At 36.9% G+C, this 15573-nt stretch overlaps 1 long non-coding RNA gene across 1 annotated transcript in view; it reads right to left on the reverse strand.

Moving 5' to 3' along the window:
* Positions 1 to 251: 251 nt before the first annotated feature.
* Positions 252 to 15573, reverse strand: part of LOC120952751 (uncharacterized) — a 34797-nt gene continuing 19475 nt past the window's right edge. Inside the window, exon 3 of the long non-coding RNA XR_007451867.1 lies at positions 252 to 607. This is a non-coding gene — a long non-coding RNA (uncharacterized LOC120952751). The remainder of the gene's footprint in view (positions 608 to 15573) is intronic.

Below are 15573 nucleotides of genomic sequence, written 5' to 3' on the forward strand. Positions count from 1 at the left end.
TTTCTAGACACTCACCCAAAGACTCTGAGAAGAAATCTCGGACATGTGGCACAAAATCCCATTGACTCAAACTGCTATTGTCCATATGGGCCGTCCGAGCCCTTACTGCTATGATTAGGTGAGCGAATCTATCTATTAATTATAACATTAGGCAGGGTATGAAATGCCATAAGACAAAGACATGGGTCAACTCATACTTATTTAGGTTTATCTTTATCAATATAAAGAAAATAAATCGATAGACTCGTTGCATATAAATAGATATTGTGCATGCTATGTTCCTTTTCTTTCTTGGATAGACACTGAGAAATACACGCGTTTTACTTTTTGGCTAAATGACACACAATCCATTTTGTATTCACGTAAATTACAATTTAAATATGAACATACAATTTGCTTCCCGGCATGCTCTATTACGTGCGCTCGCTAATATTGCCAGTTCTCGAGTGAGGCGTGTTCGCCGGTCAACCCCGTTGACGTCACGATTGATGACCCCGGAAGGATTGCACACACACATCAACCGATGAACGCTCACGCATTAAACACTATCGCATCAGCAGTGTCATTGGCTAATGGAGATGTATCTTTTCCATATATTCAATGGTATCTGAAAATAAAAAGTAATGAAAAACAAGACAAAACATATGAAATCACAACAACATTAACCAAGACGCCTGGTAGTTTCTTTAGGTTAAACAAAATAAATTATTGCGCGTGATTATTTGGCATGCATCTATAATTGTTCTGTTGGCATGTTAAGTGAAGCTATAAAAATCGTGTTTGAGCTATGTTATGGAATGAAAATGTAATCAATTCATGTGACCATCGTTAAATTTCAATGAATGGTAAACCCGCGCCGTTCGAGCGTCACTTTTCCTTACGACCTGTTTCATCGATGGTCTTACCAGGTGCGGTTATTTTGGAGAGGCTCTTATCGTACATAATTGAATAACAAAAGCACATTCTAGTGATTTATGTAACGCAACCTCGTAAGGTTGTCGCTCGAAGCAACCGCACACTTGTTAACGTAAGCCGCCAATTCGGATCATCCACAGATAAAATAGGTAACACCACAGGATTGTCCCGAAAACTTCATTGGAGATAACAGACAAGATAATAAAGAGTGCAAAGCGATAAAGTTTGTTTGTATATTTAAAGTTTTATGCATTATTACAAATCACATTACTTCACAAACGTGTTTGTAATTTACCGGCCATAATTATCAGAGAAATATTGTCGAGAAGTTTGTATATCTGGTCTCGTGGTACAGTCGTCAACTCGCACGACTCAACAACATGCTCGTCATGGAATCCAAACCCGAATGAACTGTGCCCCTAAATGTAAGACTGACTATTCCGCAATGTGGAAATCAATAAGTCACTGAAAGCCAAGCCCACTAGTGGTACAACCAGGCTGTGACCGATCACGGTTGTTGTGCTCAAAGAACGAAAAGTTTGTATTAAGATCTTTTAAGCAGTGAAAAGCTTTTAGTAGATTTCTTCAATTGCAGGCTAGTTATTTATCACGAAACTCATTTTAGTGGTAATTTATTTACCCTTTACAACTTCTATCATTTACAACAACTCAACTTAATTTAAACGATTACCAGTTAATGCTAAAGTACTATTTTCGTCTTGTTTTTGTTTGTAGCCAAACGGTAATTAGTATAAATCAACTGCAACCCAAAGGAAATAACGGGCAAACCTCGTACTATTTATTGATCGTAAAGTTTTTCATGATACTGTACAAGAACGAAACCACCTGAGAGCACTGCTACATTATTTGAAACTGGTAATTTTCATGTAGCGTCATTTACAATCTACAACAGCTCAATCAAATTTGATGAAGTGAAAGGGAAAGTGATGTATCACATCATAATAGTGCATTTTGCAACCCTTATTGTAAACTTACGGATACAAATTGCATACAATGTAAAACCAGAATGTTCTGGTTGCAAAACCATTATCCTTCTTTAGCTTACCAGTCCAATAGTAACTAAACAAAACAAGCCACAGAGGTGGTGGGCCACTCAAAAAACGCCAAACTGTGCAATGCTCACTGGCAGCTACACTGGAGGGATTAAACGTAACATCTATCAGATGGAAACTCAAATGGTGCGGGATACTAGAGTACATTGTTCTCGAAGCATGTACAGATAAAGCAACATGTTCCAGTAGTGTCTTGAAGAAAAATGGGGTGGGGAAAAAGTAATGTACCTCATGGCAACGGCAGGTCCGCCACTATTTACCGACATTCTTCGGTGAGCGACATGATCATCAGCTGCATCATGATAATCATTGCAATAGTCATGTAAGGGAAGGTACGGTACGAATACTGCGAGAAATTTATCCTTTTCACTAGTTTACTTCAGTGCATTTTAACGCAGCTTCGGACAATGAGCCAACCACACCGCAAGTTTTTGTCTTTTGCTGCATCTAGCTCGAAGCTAACCCTTTTCACGGTCGAGGATTTCGTTCCACGAAAGTTGTTTCTTGCTACAACATCTGCAATAAACAGTTGCCTGGAAAGTGGCTGCAGAATAGGTGAGTTATTTGCGGTTATTGTGTAACAGCGAGTAAAAACACACAATAAAGGCCTGAAGGCAAAAAATGGTTTACATGCGTAGAAAGTCGACCAACGCAGGATGGGCATCTGTTGCCCAGAGACAACTAAACGATGCAAACACCGACCATAAAGAAACAAGTGGGAAAAGTTTTACTCTGCAACGACGGTTCTGCTGGTATGGTTTTTCTGCTTGCAAAGTTTTCAGTGCTGGTTCACTCTGACATTAGTCTGTAGCTGGCTGGTTCGTACTTTCACCTGTGCAACGATGAGAAAGAAGTTCATCCAGTCTGCAACCGATGTCATCTAAGCGGCCAGTTTTAGGTACTGCCGTAGGGTTTGTGCTCGTATTCTGTCACGCCATACCTTTTTACACATCAGTGGACCAGTATATGGAGAGTTGCAGCAACACTGACTCTATATAGTTTGAGTGTCGGTTGCAAACATTCAGGAGCAAAGAGACATTCTCCGAGAGCATAAACAGATTACATTTACCATTTTATGCGCTGTGCCTTGGAATGAGCTTGATTGCATTGCTCTAAGAATAGGTTTTATCTCAGTTTACTGAACTTTCAGTCCAATTCTTTTTATTGTTTTACGTTTGCTAGTGCTTTATTCGTTTTAATCAACTTACAATGTACATATATGAATACAAGATAATCAAAAACGTGTAGTTGTGGCTCCCGTATGAATGTGAAATTTTGTTAGCAGTAGTAAGTGAATCAAAATTTAACATATAATAAGCTTTTAAACACCTACAAGCTGGCTCGGAAAACTGAGTTATTCTCAAATAACTAAAATAATCCATCTTTACTGTGTTAATTGCGAAAATTGTATTGTATAATAAACTATCTAATAGAAAAATATGCACCAAAATGAAAATAAAATTACCTTTAAGCGTGTTTTATTTTTTTATTTTTAATCGTTTAAAAAACTTCTTCATATCCAGTGGGGGACCAGCCCACATTTCAAATTTTAGACAATTGCCCTGATGTATTACATTCAATTTAATATATGTCTGACCTCTAGTAGGCCTTGATGACATGGTAAATAAATATGTTCTGTTGGTTAGTTCGCCAATGCAGACATTCTAAGCAGTTTTGCTAAAAACCGACGCCAGTGTAATTTCCTCGATAATTCCTATAAATATGGTTCATTTCATCTGGATGCACATTTTTCAACATCGTCAACATTCAACATCGGAAAAATCGTCTAATCGCTGAGTAGTACTTCAGTTCAATGCATCTACGAGAACAAGAGAAAAACAGCATCCAAAATCCGTTGTCAATAAGACCGTCGTCCTGTGGGTCCACGACGACACTGACCCTCAACATTTTGTGGATCTTAGAATAAGTTTACACAAAAAAGTGTAGCCTGGAAATCTTTGAACTCTTCGGAATTATTGGAAACCTTGAATTTTTCTCAATTTTAGAAGGATTGTTTCAGCAACAGATTTATGGCCAGTTAAATTTCAATTATTAAGAAAATATTCCATACCAAAAATGTCTCAAGTCTTTATAATTCGAAGCAATACGATACTTGTATGTCGCAAGAAAATAGATTAGGTGCATTGATTCGAAACGAAATTGAAATGTATTTTTTTAATATATTTACACAGTTTTTTTCAGTCATGTTATTCAGTTGTTTGGAAAATTAATTTAATTATTCAAGTTTTTTGATATTGAAAACACTTTACAATAAATACAAAAGCGCTGGTTGTAATGAACTTATTGGCAAATTAATTGATTAAGCATTGCGAATAAAAATGATTTTTGCTGTATAGTGTACAGTGTACATTAGTGATGGGCGGGTCGACCCGAACCTATCGGGTCGGAGCCATCCGTAAGCGACCCGGAGTCGTTCGGGTCGACCCGATAGGTACAAGTAGGTTCAGTGGGTGCAATGACTCCGGAAGTGCGAGAAAGCATAAGCGACTCCGACCCGTTGGTGCAACGAGTTCGGGTCGGGTCGGGCCACGGTAGGTTCAGTTTGACCCGAGGGTGCAGCGAGTTCGGGTCGACCCGAAAGATCAGTAGGTGCGAGAAAGCATAAACGACTCTGACCCGTTGGTGCAGAGAGTTTGGATCGGGTATTGAACCTACCTTGACTCGACCCGACCCGAACTCGCTGCACCAACGGGTCGGAGTCGCTTATGCTTTCTCGCACCTACTGATCTTTCGGGTCGACCCGAACTCGCTGCACCCTCGGGTCAAACTGAACCTACCGTGGCCCGACCCGACCCGAACTCGCAGCACCCACGGGTCGGAGTTGCTTATGCTTTCTTGCACCTACTCATCAGTCGGCTCGTCCAGAACTCGTTGCACCCGCGGGTCAGATTTGATTCCAACTCCGACCCAGCGCACCCGCTGCACCCACGGGTCGGAATCGATTCCGGCTGGCTCGCACCCGACTCCGGGTCGGGTCGTGAAATGAATCGTATGTCCCAACACTAGTGTACATATGTCAAAATGTCAAGAAAAGAAAAAAAACTTTTTTCATTATCGTTTTTTTTTCTTTACCCAAAATTTAAACATAGTTTTTGCGTGCTGAGGTTTTAATGTTAAATATGACATATTTAGTACTTTTTAAATATCCTTGTTTGAACTTTATCTTACTGAGTCTTTCGTTTAAATATTTAAATATACCAACAGAAGGAAGCTTGTGGCATCTTAATCCCCCAAAAAAGGCATACATTTTTCTTTCGTTCAGTCTCCTACCAATTTGTTTAAACGCACACCAACAATAGTGCAAAAGTGTCGATTGACGCTATGAGTGTAGCTATTGTATCAGTGTATAACCTTTGTTCCTACATTTACGTTAAATATGTAATATAATCACTTCATTTTGCTCATAATCTACGTGATTGCATCTAGCTCAGCTTACTACATAGTAAAATAAATTATGTTAAATAATATCAGTTCAGGTAATAATCATTTCATTAAAAAATAACATTGTCAGCAGTAGTAAAATGCGTACAGCAGGAAGAAACCACATAACAGCCAAACATCTACGATGAAGATAAGCTACGCGGTCTTTGGTAAAATACTGCCATGCTCGGTAAGGTGATAAAAAATGAGACCACCCTAAAAGGTGCGAGAATACTCCCCTATCAAGTGACGTTAGTCATAATAAGTTTGGCCACGATGTGGTGCGCCACTGTCATTCGCAACATACCTTCCCCATTTAACTTTCATTTGGTATTTCCACCAGAATGATTTCGGAAGTATGAGGCACCTTTCGGGAAAACAGCAGGACACAAGCGTTACAAGATTAACGACAACAAAATCTTGTGATGTTGCGTTTGAAATCCCAAAGTGACTACCAACTTGCTAGAAGGCATGAAAGGCGCACGCGAAATAGGTTTTAGTGTGCTAGGTAAAGTAGCTCCATGTTAGCCTCTGGCTCTATTTCGAGTATAGGATTTTGCGAGAATGAGGATCAGGATGTTGCTGAAAATATCAAAAGCCCTACCCTAGTGAAGGAAGTGTGCAGGAACCAACCCATCACATAGCCTTTCATATAAAACCGAGCAGGTATATTGTGACTATTTTGAGATAGTAATTAAACAATGGTTGTAATGGTCAATGAATGGGGCAATGGTCTGAACTATAGGCTTTCTTCTTCTTTTTTTGGCACAACAACCGTTGTCGGGCAAGCCCTGCCTGTACTAGTTGGTTTGGCTTTCAGTCACTTACTGATTACGCATAACAGGATACTCAGTCCTATGTATGGGAGCACGGTCCATTCGGGGTTTGAACCCATATGTACATACCCGTCATGTGTTGTTAAGTCGTACGAGTTGACGATTGTACCACGAGACCGACCCCGTCTACTTCTTCATGCCTACAATTAATACTTTCAAATCAAATAATGTCATATTAATACTAGAGGTGGGCAATTCGGCTCTTTTGAGTTAACATGAATGAACCGAGTCGTTCATAGCAATGATCTCGGTTCATACATTTACTTACTAATAGTAATACCTGTGATTCGGTACACTTTTCAATAATTCAGTAGAACTACAGATGATACGGTAGCTTTGATCACCACAACAACAAGTCAATATTGGCAATATTGGCACAATATGACGCTAGAACGCATTGCGCTTTTCAAAATCATCCGTTTCTTGATTTGCATGTAAATGTGCCAATGTTTAAAGTTTTTTTAATGATCATGATTGAATGCATGCAACTTTTTTATTTTATTTCAATTTATCAATAGAACCATAGCATTCTAGTCATGTGAACTAATTCATTCGTGTTTTCACATGAACTGATTGAATTGTTGACCCAACTAGAGATTATCGTGCACTAATTATGAGCACATTTTGTTCAGAATTTGTTCTTTTTGTCTGCAAGTCAATTTAGTCATTCCAACAGGTACACATTAAACTAACGTATTCAATGATGTAACCAATATAGTGGTATTAAGAAAGCGCTCACAATGTAGGCAGATTTTTTTTACAAAAAATTTGCTCGTATTTTATATCATCATCAGTTTCATCAAGTCCCCAGACGGGACCTGCTAATACTCCCCAAAGAGGTGGTAAACTTCTTCATCCACTTGGAAAACGTGTGAAAATCGTTGCGACTAAGGAAAATGAGCGCAGTAGATAATGGGAAAATGATGTGATAATTAGAAGAACAAATTTGGCCGTACGGATACAAGACACCGACAGACTGCAAATTAGGGTACGTACGTACGTAAGTACGAGACCAACGGCTAACGGCGTAATAAGATCGGTTATCCAGTTTCTTTTCTTTTATTCGAGAGGGAAGCCTCCTATATATTTTTTTTTTGTAAACCAGATCTATATTACAGCTTTGCTGTAAGCGACAGAAACTGACAGGCACGCATCTGTTGGGATTGACTGGTTAAAGCAGTAATGTAAGCAGAGGGAACCTCCCCGTTTCACGCATGACACGGCAGGATAATGTGCTACGGTGAAAGTGACTATTCTTTCACCGTGCCTACCCACCGATACAGTTGTAGATGAAATCAGAAAAGAGTTTGATTTTTTCTGTTCTATTTGTGATTTGAGATTTGATAATTGAACTACTTACCGAGACGGGAAGGCATCCGAAAAAGGCCAGGTAATTCCAATTAGAGTGGATTGGAATTACAGTCCATGTGTTGATTAAAGGAAGAGACAGTACTTGGGAATGCATGTATACTTAGGATAAGAATTGGTCCCCAATCCAATTATCTTCATGGAATGATCCCAAGATGCTCTAAACAGCGATTAAATACAGTCGAAGGGCATTTCCATTTCATAGAGTTAGTGTAACATGAGTGACTATATCGAATGTTCTAGATCAATGTTGCACTTCTATTTTCAGTTTTATCAACAACAAGTTGTAATACGAAATTGAAGGCTTAATTAGCCTATTGTTTGCGAGAAAGAGGAACAAACACGAACATCACTTCCTAAATATTCTGAAAGAATCAGGGTGTCTGGTAAGAAATTCAACTACTGACTGTTCTATAATTAAATAATAACGATGGCCCGTAAATTTAATCAGCGTTACATGGCATTTGACTGGCACCACTTTCCAAGTTTTCGTTGAATCGTCTTGAATCTTGTACACATTGTTTGTTTTGTTTTTTGTTGTCTTAGTATTTATTAAAGTTATTTAAGTTTTGCTTAGTTATTAAAGTTTTACTAGAATCGAGTTATTTAAGTTTTGCTTTTAGCACAGCGATATGGCCGCTCATTTGGTCAATACGGTTATATATGTAAGTACTTACAATAAACAAAAAAAAACTATAACTGTAGTTTTTTAGTAATTGTAGAATGTATAACATACATATGCACTTCCTGTGCATTTCTGCCTTACTATCGATATTCAATTCTCACGGGTCTTAAAGTCGACACAAGTGTTGCCAATTGAAAATCGATGCATGAGCTGTCTAATATAGACATTGATTTTCCTTTTTCTAAGTTTAATGACCTACCAAGCGAGACAATGTAAAGTTTACTGAAAAAAGTACGTAATTCTAATAGCAGCTATGTTGTTCCCGGAAATGAGGCTAACATAGTTCCATCCTGGGCTGTTGATATTGTTTTTCCTACTTCCGGCACTTCCTTCCATTACTTGAGGTTTGCCAAACAAGCTGAACCATAGATATAGTTACCGAGTGCAGCAAATAACACTTAACCGGACACAGGCTAGATTGTTTTCCACTTCCCAACAACCAAATGCTGGAAGAGTGCTTGTTAAGATCTTAAGGCCCTGCTGCTTAAATACAATCGGGTACCGATTTTACGTCCGTTATGTACATGACATCAAACCTGTGGTTTGGTGGGTCGTGGAGAACAGACGATGAAATGGAACCACATTCGAAATCGTGATTTGTATTTCAAACTAGCAATTTACTTCTATCCACTTTTCACAACACTCTCCACAACGCTACGCTTTTAAGTGTGTTAGAAGCCGGTTCGGTTTATCGTCTACATGTAAATAGGTCAGATAGGCCAAAATGGTAGAGCATATCCAGTAAAGGTTTTCAAACCTCATTATTTTCCGGTGCACTTTTCACTAGCTTCCGGTTCCGCTGGTAGAATATTGGAAGCAACAACAACTCGCGTATAGCAACACTTGACCTGAATGGAATGACAGCAAGCAACACGTTCTGGTTATATACGTGTCTTCGCGCCATGGCTTACAGACATTGAATAAATTTTCCGCAAAGCGTACGTAATGCATATAGCTTAGACAATTTAAAGCATGTTGGAATGTTCCAAATATGTTAATCACATCCTCATATTCCGAAGCTCCAATATTCAATATCTAGCGCACAATAAAATTTTAGTTGGCATGTTGAAAAATGTGCTGGTGATTGTGACAATGTTACAAATTGATTTGACGAACACCTGAGCCTTGATTGTTCATAAAACATTATTGACGATGGAAAGATTCGTTACGTTTCTCATCCCATTGTTTTACCAAAACACTGTAATAATCTGTACAATTCTGTAGAATCAATTTGCTCAAAACAGTGACTACCTCGTAAAGCAATATACCTTGTAAACATTTTCTTTTTCTTCTTCTACATGGCGTTAATGTTCCACATGGATAGGTAGGTTTATCGTGACGTGACGTGTAGACGTGTCAACAACAAGCTTTCAAGACTTATTGGCACCACGCAGCCGGATAGTCAGCCCGTGTTTTGAGAGACGGCCCATTTTAGACTTGGAACCACGACGGGCATGTTGTAAAGTCGTGAGAGTAGACAACTGTACCATGGGAACGCCCACCTATAGTCTATTAAGGCACGTTGGTTATAATTGTTTTACCGGCAGGAGCCTTATACTCATTATGATTGTGTAGCTTGAGTGTATATGTTTTCAAGTGGGCATTGCTCATTTGCGGTATGGTTGAAACGAACGTAATTTACAGTCGTTGCCATTCAATTTTGGCTCCAAGGCATCTGTTTTTGACAGTGCGCATCAATTTTTGCCTCTTAGGCACCTAGTTGTGCTTATAAGTCATCATTCCCTTTTGTAGCAATTATGGTAATTTTATAAGGTATTTGAGCAGATTTTGCTACAATTGTAATTTCATAATTTTAGATTAATTCTTAAAACATTGTATAGTGTTTTTTTGAAAAAAAAAATAAAATTTTATAAATTTTAAAGCCATTGTTTATGGGATGCCAACTTTTTCAACTGTATTAAAACTTTCAAAATGTTTAACTTGGCAGGTAATTCAATAACACTACTATTGGCAGCAAAAAATAACAAACCGTCAATTTATTTGACGCGTGCCGTTTGAGAACGAATGTTACCTTGTTTATTGCACAGAACAGTATGTAATATGGACTAGATATAATATCAAAACAGATTAAAGTATAAAAAAACGTCAGTTTACTCTTCAGGTAAATGTCTAATAGTTAACGGTAAAAGTAAAAGTAAAAAAGTAGAACAACATCTCATTTCAACTTTTCATTTCAAGTATTTGAAGAAATTAACCACATACCTGGCAAAGGGTAAAAATTACCAGATTACGGTAATATATCAGCATTATCTTAACACAACAAAAAACATCGTTTTATTCACTTCTGGTGCCGCAAATAAAATGCTCCAGAGTGACTCTGCAAGAATATTTTTCATACTTGTAATACGGACGTCACACGAGGCGTAAACTAAAAAAAAAACGTTTGAACTGTATGGGAGAACGTAAATTTCCTGTCAAAAGATTATAGGGTTGTATGACTGAAATTCAGTTTACGCCAAACTTTACGCTTCGTGTGACGTCCGTATAATGCTTCTATATTGCACTGGTGGATTCATCGAAGGAGAAAGGAGTTTTACTACGATTATCTAAAGGACCTAAAGGAACTAAAGGACTTTTTTTCCATAATTACGGCTTAGCGCTATACACTGCTGAACACTGTAGTTACTTAAAAGTGTAGAAAAATAAAAATTTATGTTATTCCTATCCTCACTACGCACTGGTATTTTTGATACTTTCATGAATAACTGAAATAAACAAACACAGACTACAACAATTTATCCTTGTCACGGCTGCACTCCGACTGCAGCGCACAGCAACATTTACTGTGGATATCTAGGAAACACTCAAAAACTACATACAATGTAAGCTTTAAAACATATAAATAAATAGGAGAGATATAATAAAAATACCTTGCCAAAATACCAGTGAAAGTCACAATTGGTATAAAACGCACAAACAAATGACAACAGCGTCACAGTAAAGCCTCGACAACTACCCACGGAATCATAAAGGTAAAATTGTACCATTCATTGCTTCTCCCAATTTATTACTTAATTCCACTTAATGAGGCAGTTTTCATCCGAGGGACCGTGTTCTCCATTTCACCTTTTTCTGGTTCCATGGCGTACGATCTCCTTACTCGCTGGTGGAAGATAAAAGTTCTTTATTTCCATTTTTAAGAGATCTCAAATAAAGTGGAAAGCTTTCGGCTTGTCGTTGAAAGTGAAGAGAAGGGATTTAAAGCTATAAATTTGATAATTTCATAAAATCATGGTAACAGCAATACGACACGAGACCGTGTGCTAGAACTTTCCAAAACTTCAATTACTAATTAGGATTGGCAGATTAAATAATTGTTGTTTGTTTTATTTTTTTATATTTTTTATACAGGTTTCTTAAAACCTTTATTCAATTCATTTTTTTCTTTTTCACCTTAGTCATTTTTTCTTTTTACTCTATTAAATGACGATGCCAATCTCTTTCAGTGACACAATCCTTCAGAAAAGCTTTAAGTATCGAGTAAATAACAGAGGTTTTCCATTGTTTACTTCTATTTTTACCTGGATTTCTCAAGGTGGAATCATAAGCACATGACATAAGAAAAATATTGTATATGTTTTTATATGTAGGGAAAATATGACTTATACTTCAAACATTTGGACTGCCTGAAAGTTTCAGTAGCAAGTTTAGATTTCACATAAACCAATACTATTATTAGGCCCCTTTCAGTTTCAAGTTCGCAGGTTGAAATTTCAGCCTATCAGTTATTTGCATTGCATGGCAATTTTCGAGCAGCTAACAAACTGGGCATTGTATATAGATTGGCTTATGCCAAGGTGTATGTATTTAGACGGCTTTTATCGCTTCTGCTTTTGATTGAAGGTTTTAAGAGTTTTTTTGTGAATTCGTAAAGCTACCAGAAAGCCTGTTTGAGCAATAGTTTTCACCCGTTGTGTCAAAAAGTGTCGTTCAAATCTGGTTATGAAAACATGCAATGAGACCACCTGGTCCACACACTCTTTGATTCTAGATTCCACCACCTGGTCTCTCTAATGCACCCTTGTATAAATGAAAACGTCACTAATGTTTTGCCATTTTTTCGAGTAGGTTCTCGAATCTAATTCTAGCTTTGAGCCTGAAATAATCTAGACTGAAAATCGCAGGTTAGTTTTGTGTGTGGATTTGTATGGAGTGTTTACATGATTTCAGCCTCACACTGTCAAACTCCATATTGACAAAAAAAAATTTGACTATCTGAAGGGCCTCATTATCGTTATTCAATTCAAGAGTAAATATGTGAAATGATTAAAGCCTATAAATTTCATTTTGAATAAAATTCCATAAAATTTTACACAATTATAACTAAAAGTAAAATATACGGAATATTTTAATCATACATTTATATTTTGCATAACTCTAAATGTATGTATTATAATGTAAGAAAATTGGTTATTCTTCCTTTCTGAATTAAAAAATCATCTAATTTCTAAAAATATCTCAAACTTGCCCAACATGAATCAATAAGCTATTTTATGTTTTTTGCAGTGTTAAAGATTTTAACTAGCTTCAAAATAAAATAAATCATGCAAATCAAAACCTTAAACACACATCCAACATTATTTTAAGAAGTAATAAATCACTGCAGATCATTGCATACGAATATAAATTATACCTTTTTTATCATGTCTATCAAATATGTTGGTGTAAGCTACGCTTGTGTTAAACTTTTTAATTCCTTAAGTTCATGTTATCTGATAGTCTGTGCAAATGACCAGCTAAAGAACCCACTTACGAAAAAAATATTTGAAACTATAATTTGTATTTAATCTAATTGTATTGTAGTGTGATTTAATTATATCATTATTTAATTTTGGGATTTTTATTTATTTTATTATATTTTTTCATATTTTCTGCATGGATGCAATTTAACGCGAGGAGCACTGAACATTGTCGTAAATTAAAACTAAAATCTTTTTGGTATACCCAATATCTCAAAATTAACGTGCGACTACTCATAATTTTTTTGATAATACCAGCAGTATGAGTAGGATAAAGAAAAAGGAGATGGTGATGTATCATCAACAACCGGTGGTTTATTCGCCTTGAGCTTCCAATTCACACCAGAAGTGAAACGTTCGTTCAAATTGTGTATGTGTGTGTACAATTTTATGCCATTCCGGGTGCCAGGGATGGCAATTGTATTGCTTTTACAGCGGGATCATGGAATGTGGTTTGAGATGGGTTGGAGAATACTCACTGTGTTTAATTGATTTTTAATATGCGCCTTTGGGCAACGAAAATGAAGCGGATTAAAAAATGTGCATGGAAAGTTGACAGAAGCACTCTCGTTCATTTTTTTTCCCAATAGAATTCAATAAGAAATGGTTTATTATTTATAAAATTCGGTGTCAGTGCTAATTGCAAAACGCGTGAGTGTGCTTTTTTTATTCAGGACGAGCGGTCCAAAATGGCCTAATTGCTTAATGTGTGAAAAATGGTGTTAAATAAAGCAGACAATTGTGTATGAAAGATTCATGGAAAATCAATTAAATAAGTTCAAATAAGCTTATTAACTAAAATTTTGGAAATGGGCTGTTCTCATGCACGCAGATTTAAGCTTCTAAAGGCATGATACAGAGACATTTTTGATTGTTGGTCAAAACAGTCATATTTCAATCCAATTAGATTTTAAATGAATGATTGCTTATTTATTTTAAAATCTATGCGTAATGAAACACTCGGCCACCGTTTGGCGCAAATGAGTCCGAAGAAGTCTCTTTCGGTCTTAATTATACATTATTCCTAACCGCCCATTCGGCGTTGAAATTCGAGGTCACTTTAGCCCTTGATCTACTGATGACAAAGCTCTACAACAGTTTACTGTATGGGGTTTACGAATGTTAGCAAACGCCGTTGTCACAACAGTGTATAAAAATTAATCTGACATTTGAAGACAATAACAGTTCACGGTAGTGTTATTCTAGCAATGAAATGGCCTCAATGTGTCTTTGCAAGCTAGTGAGTACAATATAATGAACTGGTTTTGGGGCAGTTCATCACACTGATATTCTAATTAATATTGTTATTTTGAAATGAAAAAATAAATAATTTGATTTTAGTTGTAAAATAGTACACTATGCGAAGAAAAAGATGTGATCATTGACCCTGTAGTTCTAATTTTTTTTCTGGTTTCAATTTCCTAGGAATGGGCGTGGGAATGACAGCTTTACAGTGTTTTTTGCAAGAGTAAGAAATAAAATAGCAAACATTTTTTGGTGGTTGTGGAAGGATACAGAGATAACCAGTCCAAAAAACAGCTGTACACACATGTTTTAAATAGTCATCTTTTTGAATAAACACCGCTATCTACTATTTGATCACACGACTGGTGTTAGATACACTGTTCAATTTAATAACACGATCGTCATCATCGAGTGTACAACACGAAACACTTGTCGCAAAATTTGTGATACGAGAGAGCAAAATTCCTTATCGCCTAGCATTCGCTCGCACAATCTATCGTCCAGTCTAATAAACCTGACTGATAAACCCTGTAAGTCGTACATAGAGGTGCATGAACAGTTTTACTGTGCTTCAACTTTACTCCAGAATTTTACCTACTCAGATACGAGTACTCATTCGTCGTACGAGCACCTTTTGGCATGCTGTAAAGAACAGAACATTCTTGGTTCGGTTTTATCTTCACCGGAGTTCCTAGCATGCTGGACGGTACTTAAAATACTTCCAATATCTCACTCACCACTTTACCCAATAGTTTTACATAAGCTAATAAAATAGGGAAACCCAAATTTGAGTGCCGCTTTGTATTGTCTAGATGGCAAGTAAACAAACTGATTGCCAAAGTACGAAGTCTGACGAAGTTCCTATGAATGTTTGATAGAGAAGAAATTATATATGCAGTAAATTAAACTTAATTACAGTCCGCTGACATGCTCGATTGAATTTCTGCTCGTTTAACTGTAGCGATGTTTAATTAAAATGTAGCACTTTGATTCGTTCGTGTAGATGTTTTAGGTATCATCATAGTGTTCCGCGGCTAGCAAAATGGTATGAGCTTTTTTAGCCTTATTTACTTTGGGCTCAGGTAGCCGTTAAATATTTGTTTTGCTGCGGGGTATTTGAAATAGTGTTTAGAAATTGGCTGTATGGGATCGTTTCGTATGAAACTTAGTTTTGGTGATTGGTAAGATATAAAATATTTGAATGTTTTCGTCAACTTGAAGTCATTTTCGACGGCATTTTAAAAATCAAA

Source organism: Anopheles coluzzii, chromosome 2 (assembly GCF_943734685.1).
Source record: "Anopheles coluzzii chromosome 2, AcolN3, whole genome shotgun sequence".
Lineage (NCBI taxonomy): Eukaryota > Metazoa > Arthropoda > Insecta > Diptera > Culicidae > Anopheles > Anopheles coluzzii.